Source organism: Capra hircus, chromosome 21, assembly GCF_001704415.2.
Source record: "Capra hircus breed San Clemente chromosome 21, ASM170441v1, whole genome shotgun sequence".
In the NCBI taxonomy this organism is placed as follows: Eukaryota; Metazoa; Chordata; class Mammalia; order Artiodactyla; family Bovidae; genus Capra; species Capra hircus.
Genome location: NC_030828.1, coordinates 62,119,926 through 62,129,633, shown reverse-complemented (window position 1 = coordinate 62,129,633; position 9,708 = coordinate 62,119,926).

The following is a 9,708-nucleotide window of genomic DNA, read 5'->3' as shown; positions in this document are numbered from 1 at the left end:
TGTGGGGAGGGAACAGCCCAGAGAGGTGTGATCCTAGATCTTAGAGAGTTTGGCTTGTCATACTGAGGAGTTTGGGCTTTGTCCTAAAAGGCACATGTGCTTGTACACCCTTTAGACTGTAGCACACCAGGCTCCTCTGTTCATTGGATTTTTAGGCAAGTATGCTGGAAAAAAAAAATGAAGTTGCTCAGTCATGTCCAACTCTTTGTGACCCCATGGACTGTAGCCTATCAGGCTCCTCCTTCCATGGGATTCTCCAAGCAAGAGTACTGGAGTGGGTTGCCATTTTCCTTCTCCAGGGAATATCCCCGACCCAGGGATCGAACCCCAGTCTCCCATATTCCAGGCAGACACTTTAACCTCTGAGCCACCAGGGAAGGTTGCCATTTCCTACTCTAGAAGATCTAACTCATATCTCCTGTGTCTGCTGCGTTACAGGCAGATTCTTTACCCTGCTGAGCCATCAGGGAAACTCTTGTTCTAAAGGGAATAGGGATGCCCTAGAGCTGCGGTTCTTAACCCTTTAGGGCCCAGGGAGCTATGGACTCTCTCTCCCCTTCCATGCTTTGGTACACAATTTCCAGACAGGACCATGGACCCCAGGAAGTCCATTCTTGGAAGATCTGAACCAGGATAGGAAAACAGTCACGGGACTGCTTCCTGAGCCAGTGAAAGATGGCTGGATATAGGGCTGATACCCTAACACATGCAGCCTAAGCCGAGAGCATCTGTGTGGCCCAGCAGACAGGGGGCAGCCTGCGGATGTTTCCTAGAGCATAAAAGGTCCTGTCTCATCTCTTTCCTGCAGCCCCTGGGCCTCCAAACCAGCTCACTCCTTGTCCCCAATGTATGCCTTTGTTTTCAAAACTGAAACTGCTGGGAACCACACTTCACAGTACAAGTATGACCCATCTAGAGGCCCTTACCTACAAGATCTGAAAAATAGATAACCCTTTCCAAGGTGGCCTGAGAAAAGATTCAGTCTTTATTAATTTTGGTCTGGAGAGGCTCCATCTTCCTTGTTCATTTCTTGCCTCTTCTGCATTCAAAGAAGGTGAAATGAAAGTATTAATCAAAATCATACAAATGGCGCAAAGGCATCAGGAGCCCCTGGGCTGCACTAATTACTTCCAGCAGGCCTGGCCCCTTCCTGGTGGGCAGTGGGGGCCATGGAGGGGGGTGGGTACACCCTGCTGCTGCTTCCCAAATCACCAGGCTCACCAGCGAGACCAGCTTTAATTAATCCTCTGTTACTGTTGAAATTGCATTGTCCCAAGGGGAGCCCCAACTAAGCAAGAATATTATTTTAAACATATACTGTAAACAACACCGGTTCTCTGGGGAGTCCTGGAGGGTCGTGGCCTTGACCGTTTCCCTGCCGGATTCAGAAGCTATGTACTTTTTTGTCATCTCCTAATCAAGTACTTTTTACTTGTTTACCCTTTACTTACTGGGCTGATTTTCTAAGACTAAAGGGAAAAGATCGCAAGAAAAGAATTCCCAAAGAGGCTGAGTGAGTATCTTAGCTCTTTAATAAAATGATTGCTCAGAATTTACTTAAAATATCATCAGTTAAACTGCAATAATAGTTAATTTTATAATGTCTGGTACTGTTTTAAACTTCATGCATACACACACACACGCACACAAACACACACCTCTGTGTACGTATATAACCCATATATATATATACACACACATATATGGGCTTCCCAGGTAGTTCAGTGGTAAAGAATCTGTGTGCCAGTGCAGGAGATATGGGTTTGATCCTTAGGTTGGGAAAGATCCCTAGAGAAAGATCCCTAGGAGAAAGAAATGACAACCCACTCCACTGTTACTGCCTGGAAAATCCCACGGATGGAGGAGCCTGGTGGGCTTCAGTGCATGGAGTCACAAAGAGTTGGACATGACCTGGTGACTAAGCACATATGTGTGTGTGTGTGTGTGTGTGTGTGTGTGTGTGTGAGTCAGCTTCCCAGATGGCTCAGTGGTAAAAAACCCACCTGCCAACGCAGGAGATGCGGGTTTGATCCCTGAGTCAGGAAGATCCCCTGGAGGAGGAAATGGCAAGTCATTCCAATATTCTTGCCTGGGAATCCCAGGGCACGACAGAAGAGCCTGGCAGACTACAGTCCACGAGGTCACAAGAAGTTGGACATGATTTGGTGACTTAACACCATTAATTTATTTAAATTTTGGCAACCATGTGATGCTGGTTCAATTACTAACCTGGCTTGATAACAGGAGGTACAGAAAGCTTAAGTAAGCTGCCCAAAATCCCACAGCAGACATATCACAGATCTATGCTTTGCACATACACAGGTAGCCTCAGGGTCCATATTTTAGTACTAAATGATAGCTAACATTTATTCTTTCCAAGCTCCAGATTTTATTCAGTCCTTTGCAAGAATCAGATCCAAATAGGGTTCAACTCCCAAGTCCTACAGGCTGTCTTTTGAAAGTTAAAGGCACACAACTTCTTTTTTGGCATTGTCCTCTTCTTTTTCCCTTTCCATCTACAATTACTTAATTGTACACATAATTACTTGCATGGGAAATTGATTCCCTAGCATCAGACCAGCACAAGGAACTCAGAGGATGGCCCCCGAGGCCTCTCGCAAGGTGGGATGGATCACTCAGAATTAGCTGCTTTCTTTGGAATTCTGTAAAAAATGACCTGCTTTCCTTTCAAAGGGCCGGAGAGGGGATTGGAGAGTGCTTTTCCCACAGAGGCTCCCCTGGGATGGCTGTGAACTTGACAAACTTGCTCGGAATTACCCCAAAAGAGCAATTTGTTCCCTAGCAAAACAGGATAATTGTCTGGGGCAGACCCCAGGCTGCCGGTGCACGGGTCACCCGAGTGGGAGGGAGCACGCTCTCCAGCAAGAGTCTGTTTGGGAAACAATTATCTCACTTCCTTTGGATCAAAGATAGTCCTGCGAGCTTGGTGCACACACCGAGATCAAATATAGTGTATGGTCTCTACAGATTCTCTTCCTTTCAGGAAATTATTCATTGATAAAGCCGCTGGCCCAGACAGCCAGCTTCCTTACAGTAAATGCTCTTTGCTTTCTGAGAAGAAGCCAACAAGGCAGGAACTGCGATTGCTCTTAATGATGTCTCTTCCCTTTGGAGAATGGTCTGTCCTCTGCCCAACTTACATCATCTCCAAGACTTGGAGAGAGCCGCTTCTCTCTCAAATAAATAAAGGAGCGTTCAATGCTCTTTCCCAAAGAGATGACATCACTTTTCAGTTCCAGCTTCAAAGATGTAGGAGAGAGAGCTTTGATGGCTGAGACTAATTCACTCGTCAGGCATCCATTCAGCACCCACCTGTCCTAGGCACAGGGCTTGGCGCTGGGTTTTTAGAGAAGCAGGGGAAATCATCACTGTTTTCCATTGTTTCTTGGTCCATGCACGGCGAAGAGATTTTAACTCACCTACAACTGATGCTGGACCATGCTGTAGAAGATTTCAAAATCCTTCCAGGCCAGATAGAAAAGCGCCCTGTTACAGAGGTGCGCCTCATTGGCTCAGGAAATAGGAGTGAATCTTTCCCATGCTTTTGTCCTCTTGCATTCTCCCCCCTCGTAGCTCAGACGGTAAAGAATCTGCCTGCAAAGCAGGAGTGAACTCGTTCAGTCATGTCCGACTCTTTGCGAGCCATGGACTGTAGCCCACCAAGCTCCTCCATCCATGGGATTCTCCAGGCAAGAATACTGGAGTGGGTTTGACCTGGGTTCAATCCCTGGGTTGGGAAGATTGCCTGGAGAAGGAAATGGCAACCCACTTCAGTATTCTTGCCTGGAGAATCCCATGGACAGAGGAGCCTGGCAGGCTACAGTCCATGGGATCGCAAGAATCAGACACAACTTAGTGACTAAACCACCACATTCTAGAGTGGTCCCAGAGATGATCTAGCCCAGCTCTATCATTTTGCACTCATAGAAATGGGGATGCTTTTTGAATGAGCAGAGACTGATCGCAAGTGTCAGGAGGAATCTAGACTCAACTGCCAGAGAGGGTGGGTAAGAAGTAGAACTGTTAAATGAAGCCATTCATGGATAAGAGTCCTGTGATTTCAGAGAAATGGGGTCATTCCCATGAAAGGCCACCCTGGTGAGGAGGAAGGACCGGGGAGTCCCAGAGAGCAGGACTGGGCAGCCATGTTTGCAGTGGGTCCCGGCCCTGGTGCAACCCTGCCTGTGCCTCCAGGTTATTTATTTATTTGTTTATTTATTTTTCACAATGTAAGTGGCTCCACTGGTCGTTGCAGATAGAAAGTATTCATAAAACAAGAATATTAAGGACCTTGACTAGGCAGCAGAAAGGGGATGTGAGGAGCCTGAAAAAGTGAAATTTGCTCAGTCGTGTCCAACTCTTTGAGACCCCATGGACTATATGGTCCATGGAATTCTCCAGGCCAGAATACTGCAGTGGGTAGCCTTTCCCTTCTCCAAGGGATCTTTCCAACCCAGGAATCAAATTCAGGTTCCCCACATTGCAGGCGGATTCTTTACCAGCTGAGCCACAAGGGAAGCCTGGGGCCTGCAAAGGTCCCTCGGAATTTCTGACACTCTTAAATACCTTAAACCTTTCATGACAAAGTAAATTAGCAAGAATTTAAAGAGGGCCAGTCATTAATTGAATTTCAACAATTTCCCTATCTTTGCCTCCAGACTCTCCACTGATGTGATCATCTCAATAAATCTTTTCAATCATCTTACATAGACTATCTCTTTTATTGATGAAGAAAGTTAGAGTCAGTGAAAATAAGTGTCTTGCAGGTCAGAAGAGTAATTCTTACTTAAAGCCACGTCTCTCAGACTCTCTACCTGTTCTCCTGCCATTATTACTTCTCAGGCAAAGGGGCCTATAGTTTAAAAAGCTCTTTCTTGTGTTCATTTTCACTTTCTCAACACAAATACTCTTTTCACAGGTGACCGAACTGAGCCTTTAAAGAAACTACATAGTTTCACCAAAGTTATACAGCTAAGGAAAAGGCCAGTTTTAGAAATCTGAGATATTGTTGTTTCTCTTCTCAGCTACTACTGCCTGTATGAGCTTCCAAGGCCAGTGACAAAAAGCAGAACTCTATTTTGCAAAGTAACTTAGAAATCCAGTAGTCAAAGCCTGTTAAAGGCAGCTTTCTCAGAATTGCCTTGACTGTCAGGAAATTTGCTAGCTTCTGGAGAGGTAAGTTATCAACATGACCCTTTTGCCGCATGAGTTTTCTCTCCGTGCAGACCTTTTGCGAAAAAAGAAAGAGTATCAGGCAATTCAAACTTACTATTATAAATTTTGTTTTCTCTCCTGCATCTCAAAAAATTTTGTGTACCTTTTGTAACAATGCAGAAAGCGTGATCAGAGGATATAATTTTTGCTAGAAAGTCTTTCTCTCTTCTGAGAAACACACACTGTAAAGAAGAGACCATGATTTTCAATGAGACAAGGAAATGGCCGCAATCCCAAACCACAAAATATGAAGACTTTCTGCCAGATATAATAAAATGTGAATCCAAATGTGGAAGACGGGCAAGAGCCAACACAGATCTCATCAGACTTTGGGTAGAAGGTGGAAGTGAAAGTCGCTCAGTTGTGTATGACTCTTTGTGACCCCATGGACTATACAGTGCATGGAATTCTTCAGGCCAGAATACTGGAGTGGGTAGCCTTTTCCTTCTCCAGGGGATCTTCCCAACCCAGGAATCAAACCTAGGTCTCCTGCATTGCAGGCGGATTCTTTAAATCCTTAGACCCTGACTTATGGATTAGACACAGAGGGGAAAATGGAGCAAAGAAAGAAAGGAAACAATAGAAAGCTGTTTCTCTAGACACAGTTCTGTGCTGCATAACATCGAGGTTGGCAGAGGTGAAGGTGGAGCACGGATGCACTGGCCCCTCTTTCTGAGATTCTATCTCTTCACCAACAAGGAGTGATGGAGACCAGATAAGGTACCGAAGGGAGAGGAAACCATAACTGACATAACATAGCACAAGCAGCTATGGGTCCTGTGGTCCCACGGGATGCTTACAAGCCACCTGACTGTGAGAAACAGATGTATTAGATATCTACCACCACATGAACAATCTCAGACTAATCCAGCTTCCCACTCTTTCAACAAAATATTAGCCCCAGAAAGGACTGTTCTTACTGAAGATGAATAAAGACCAGAAAGCAAGTATCAGGGTGTTCAAAAGTTGTTAAGAAAAGAGAAAGAATGGAAGGAGGGAAATGAGAACACATCAGGTAAGAAACATAAGTCTGGGAAAGAATAAATCCTGGAAACAGATGAAGAGTTGGGAGACATTGAAGACACCAATCCCAAAATTGGTGCTTTGGGAAAACAACTCAGGAAAGAGATGCAACTGACTGATGACAGGACTAAATAGAAAGAAATTGAGGTCAGGAAAATGGGTATTGGAGAAAAATGATACGAAGTAAAAGGTACATTAGAAAAAAACCAGAAAGAAAATGGAGGGATAAACAAACTAAAGCATGGAAAATTCTCTTAGAAAAACGACAGTCCTTTAATTGAAAAAGCATTTTAAATGACTATAGAGAAGTTACTACATATGGGGAAGGAGATTCAGAATGAAGACAATGAGCACAGTGAATCAAGAGGTCAGCATAAAAGGTCATAGGAAAATATCCAATGCTATAAAGAAAGTTTAATGCTTAGATAAAAACTTGAATTTGGAGCAAAAATGTATAGTATACACATGTATAGTACTCTGTGATGACCTAAAGGGATGGGTTGGAGTGGTGGGATGTAGGCTCAAGAAGGAGGACTGATTCATGTTGGTGTAAAGCAGAAATTAGCAATTATAGTTCAATTAAAAATAAATAATTTAAAAAGTACATAGTAGGTAGGTCCCAAGATCCCAGGGAAGAATTTGACAGGGGTGAACAACATCAAGATATGTAAAATTTACTGGAAAAGGATGAAGGCTGAAAGCTACAGGCATTAAGGAAGATTTAAAAAAAAAAAAAAAAGCTAGTTACTGACAAAGAAGGAAATAATCAAGTTCACTGCAGGTTTCTCTATAAGAAACACCAATGCCAGAAGACTGGAATGCAGCGTTTCCCAAGGTCTGAAGGCAATGATGCATGTTTTAAAAATCTCTGCTCACCTAATGCCTTGGATGTATAGCATCCTGTGGGGAATGACATCAAGTCAGGGAACCACCACAATCACCACTGTACCAAACACATTTGTAAAGGCTCTGTCATCTCTCAGTTCTGGGATTTCCTTTCCTTAAGCAATATCCTTATTCAGGAAACATGTTGGCAATTTCCAATTCACAAACTGATGTGGTCCAGTTCCATCACTTCAGGATCTCCACCTCTGTCCTGTCCAAAATTTTCCCCATGTTATCTATCCTCCAAGATGGAGCTGACTTAATCAATCATGTCAATTATATCAAATCAGTCTTATTCTTTACATATTCACCAAGTGAACAAAAGAATGCTATCACCCGGGACACTTTCCTTGTAACATTCCATTGTAAAAAAATTTAAATGAGAGAAGGGCATCAAAACAGGTAACAAGTGTCTGCAAAACACTGCTTTAACCTGGTAGCTCTGGAGACCCAGGTACATTCCCAGCTGTGCTTGGGATGAACTCATCAATGGGATTATTTTGTGCAAGGCCTTGTGGGCATTTCCCCCTCATCTTTTCTGCCTTTCTCAGGGTCCCTCCCTGAATTTATTGGTTCAATATATTCTATGTCTAAATTTCTGATTTTCTAAAGTGATATCCCCCTTCAGTAAAACATATCTTCCTTCTTAATAATATTATCCAATGTCCTTCATGTATGAGACTCATGCACAAAAATTCTCAAAAAGCGAAGAACATGAGAAATGAGCCTTTCCAGGGAGGGAAGATCAAAATAAAGAATTTAGAAATAGAAAAAAAAAATTAAAAGGCCAGCACTGAGAATTAAATCTGTTTGAACAGTGAGCTAGGAATAAGCAACTCTGGGATTTATGGCTATAGAATAAAACACACATGTTATAAACCTTGGTGATATAAAAACAATAATATATTTGAAAGATTCCAAAGAGAGAATAAAAACGTAGAAGTAAATGTGCTTGTGCAAATATTTTCATTTTTCATAGTAAAGAATAAATGAATACTATCTCAAAGTTATATTTATAGCATTTTTAAAAAAGAATCAAATAAGAAACTGCCAGTGATTTCTAACTTTTAATTGTTTTTCACATTTTGTTTTTTTGGCCGCTGAATCTGAGTATTAAGTGATAATCTGAGTTGTTTATCTATTTTATATATAGTAGTATGTAGTAATCTGAGTTGTTGAAAGATATTGAACTAGAGTTCAACAATGATCTCAGTTTCACAGCTTTTTTTTTCTTTTACATGCAAATAAATTATTTTTAAAACCCTAAAAAGTTATATGTATCGTAAATGTGACATTTTACCAAAATAATTTCCACCTATGTTTTAGTTTAACTGTGTAGCTTTTTATCTATGTGTATGCATTAGAAAGAGTTTAAAAATAGATTAACTATTGAAAGTCATTTTTCAGATGAAAGCATTTTAGTAATTTAACTATCTTGTCATTTTTTTATTTTGCTCAAATTTTCATGTTACGAGAATGCATATATTTTATTAAACAATGAAATGATCCCCAAGAATGGGTAATATTATCAGTTGAATACTTGGCTATTGGATATGAAACCTCCATTATGCTAGACCCTCTGGCTGACCCTGAGGAGAATGCCCATCCCTCCAGGTAACTAAGGAGAAAGGAAGCATGAGCAAAATGAAGACTCATGATACTGCAGAACAGATGAAGTGATGGCCCCTGAGTTTAGGGAGGGGCAACATCTCCTGGAAGGCAATAGACCTTGAACATGGAACTTAGACTGGAGAACAAGGAGACCCCAAGCCTGTGTCCAGTGGACATCTGAAGCATGTTTATAGACAAGCAAACTTGGAAAGGCAAGAACAGCTTGATATGATATAAGACAAGACTGAGTGCAAACAGTTCAACAAGAATATTCTATCTAAGGTAAGCTGTCACAGGAAGGGGACTAGGGGACCCAGAGTGTCAGGTTGAGTGGCTTCCCCTCTTGCTTGCTTTGCTGAGGCCCAGCTGGCCTTCCAGTATGCACCTCCGGTAAAAACTTCTTCCTTAAAAAAAATAAATAGAAAACCCAGCATTTCCTCCTTGTTTGGTGCAAAGTTTTGAACAAATATTGTCTATAAGACAAACGCAAGGAAATACATCTTCTCACAGAGCCAGTTGGGGAAACTAAACACTGATTGGAATGAATCATACCAAAAAGGCTTGTGTGCATGCGTGCGAAGTCGCTCAGTCATGTCTGACTCCTTGTGGCCCCATGGACTGTAGCCCGCCAGCCTCCTCTGTCCATGGGATTTTCCAGGCAAGAATACTGGAGTGGGTTGCCATTTCTTCCTCCTGGGGATCCTCTCAATCCAGGGATCAAACTGGAGTCTCCTGCTTCTCATGAATTGTACATGGATTCTTTACTGCTGAGCCACCGGGGAAGCCCACCCAGAAAGGCTTGGGGGAAACCAAATCAGTGGTGTCTCAAACTCATTACAGGGAAGGGGAGGATTAGGGGTTTTTAGTCTTGACAGCTTAAGTGGCACCCTTTCCCAGACATTCTCCACCCCCCACCGGTATTATCTATCCAGAGGAGAGGGGGGTGGATTAAAA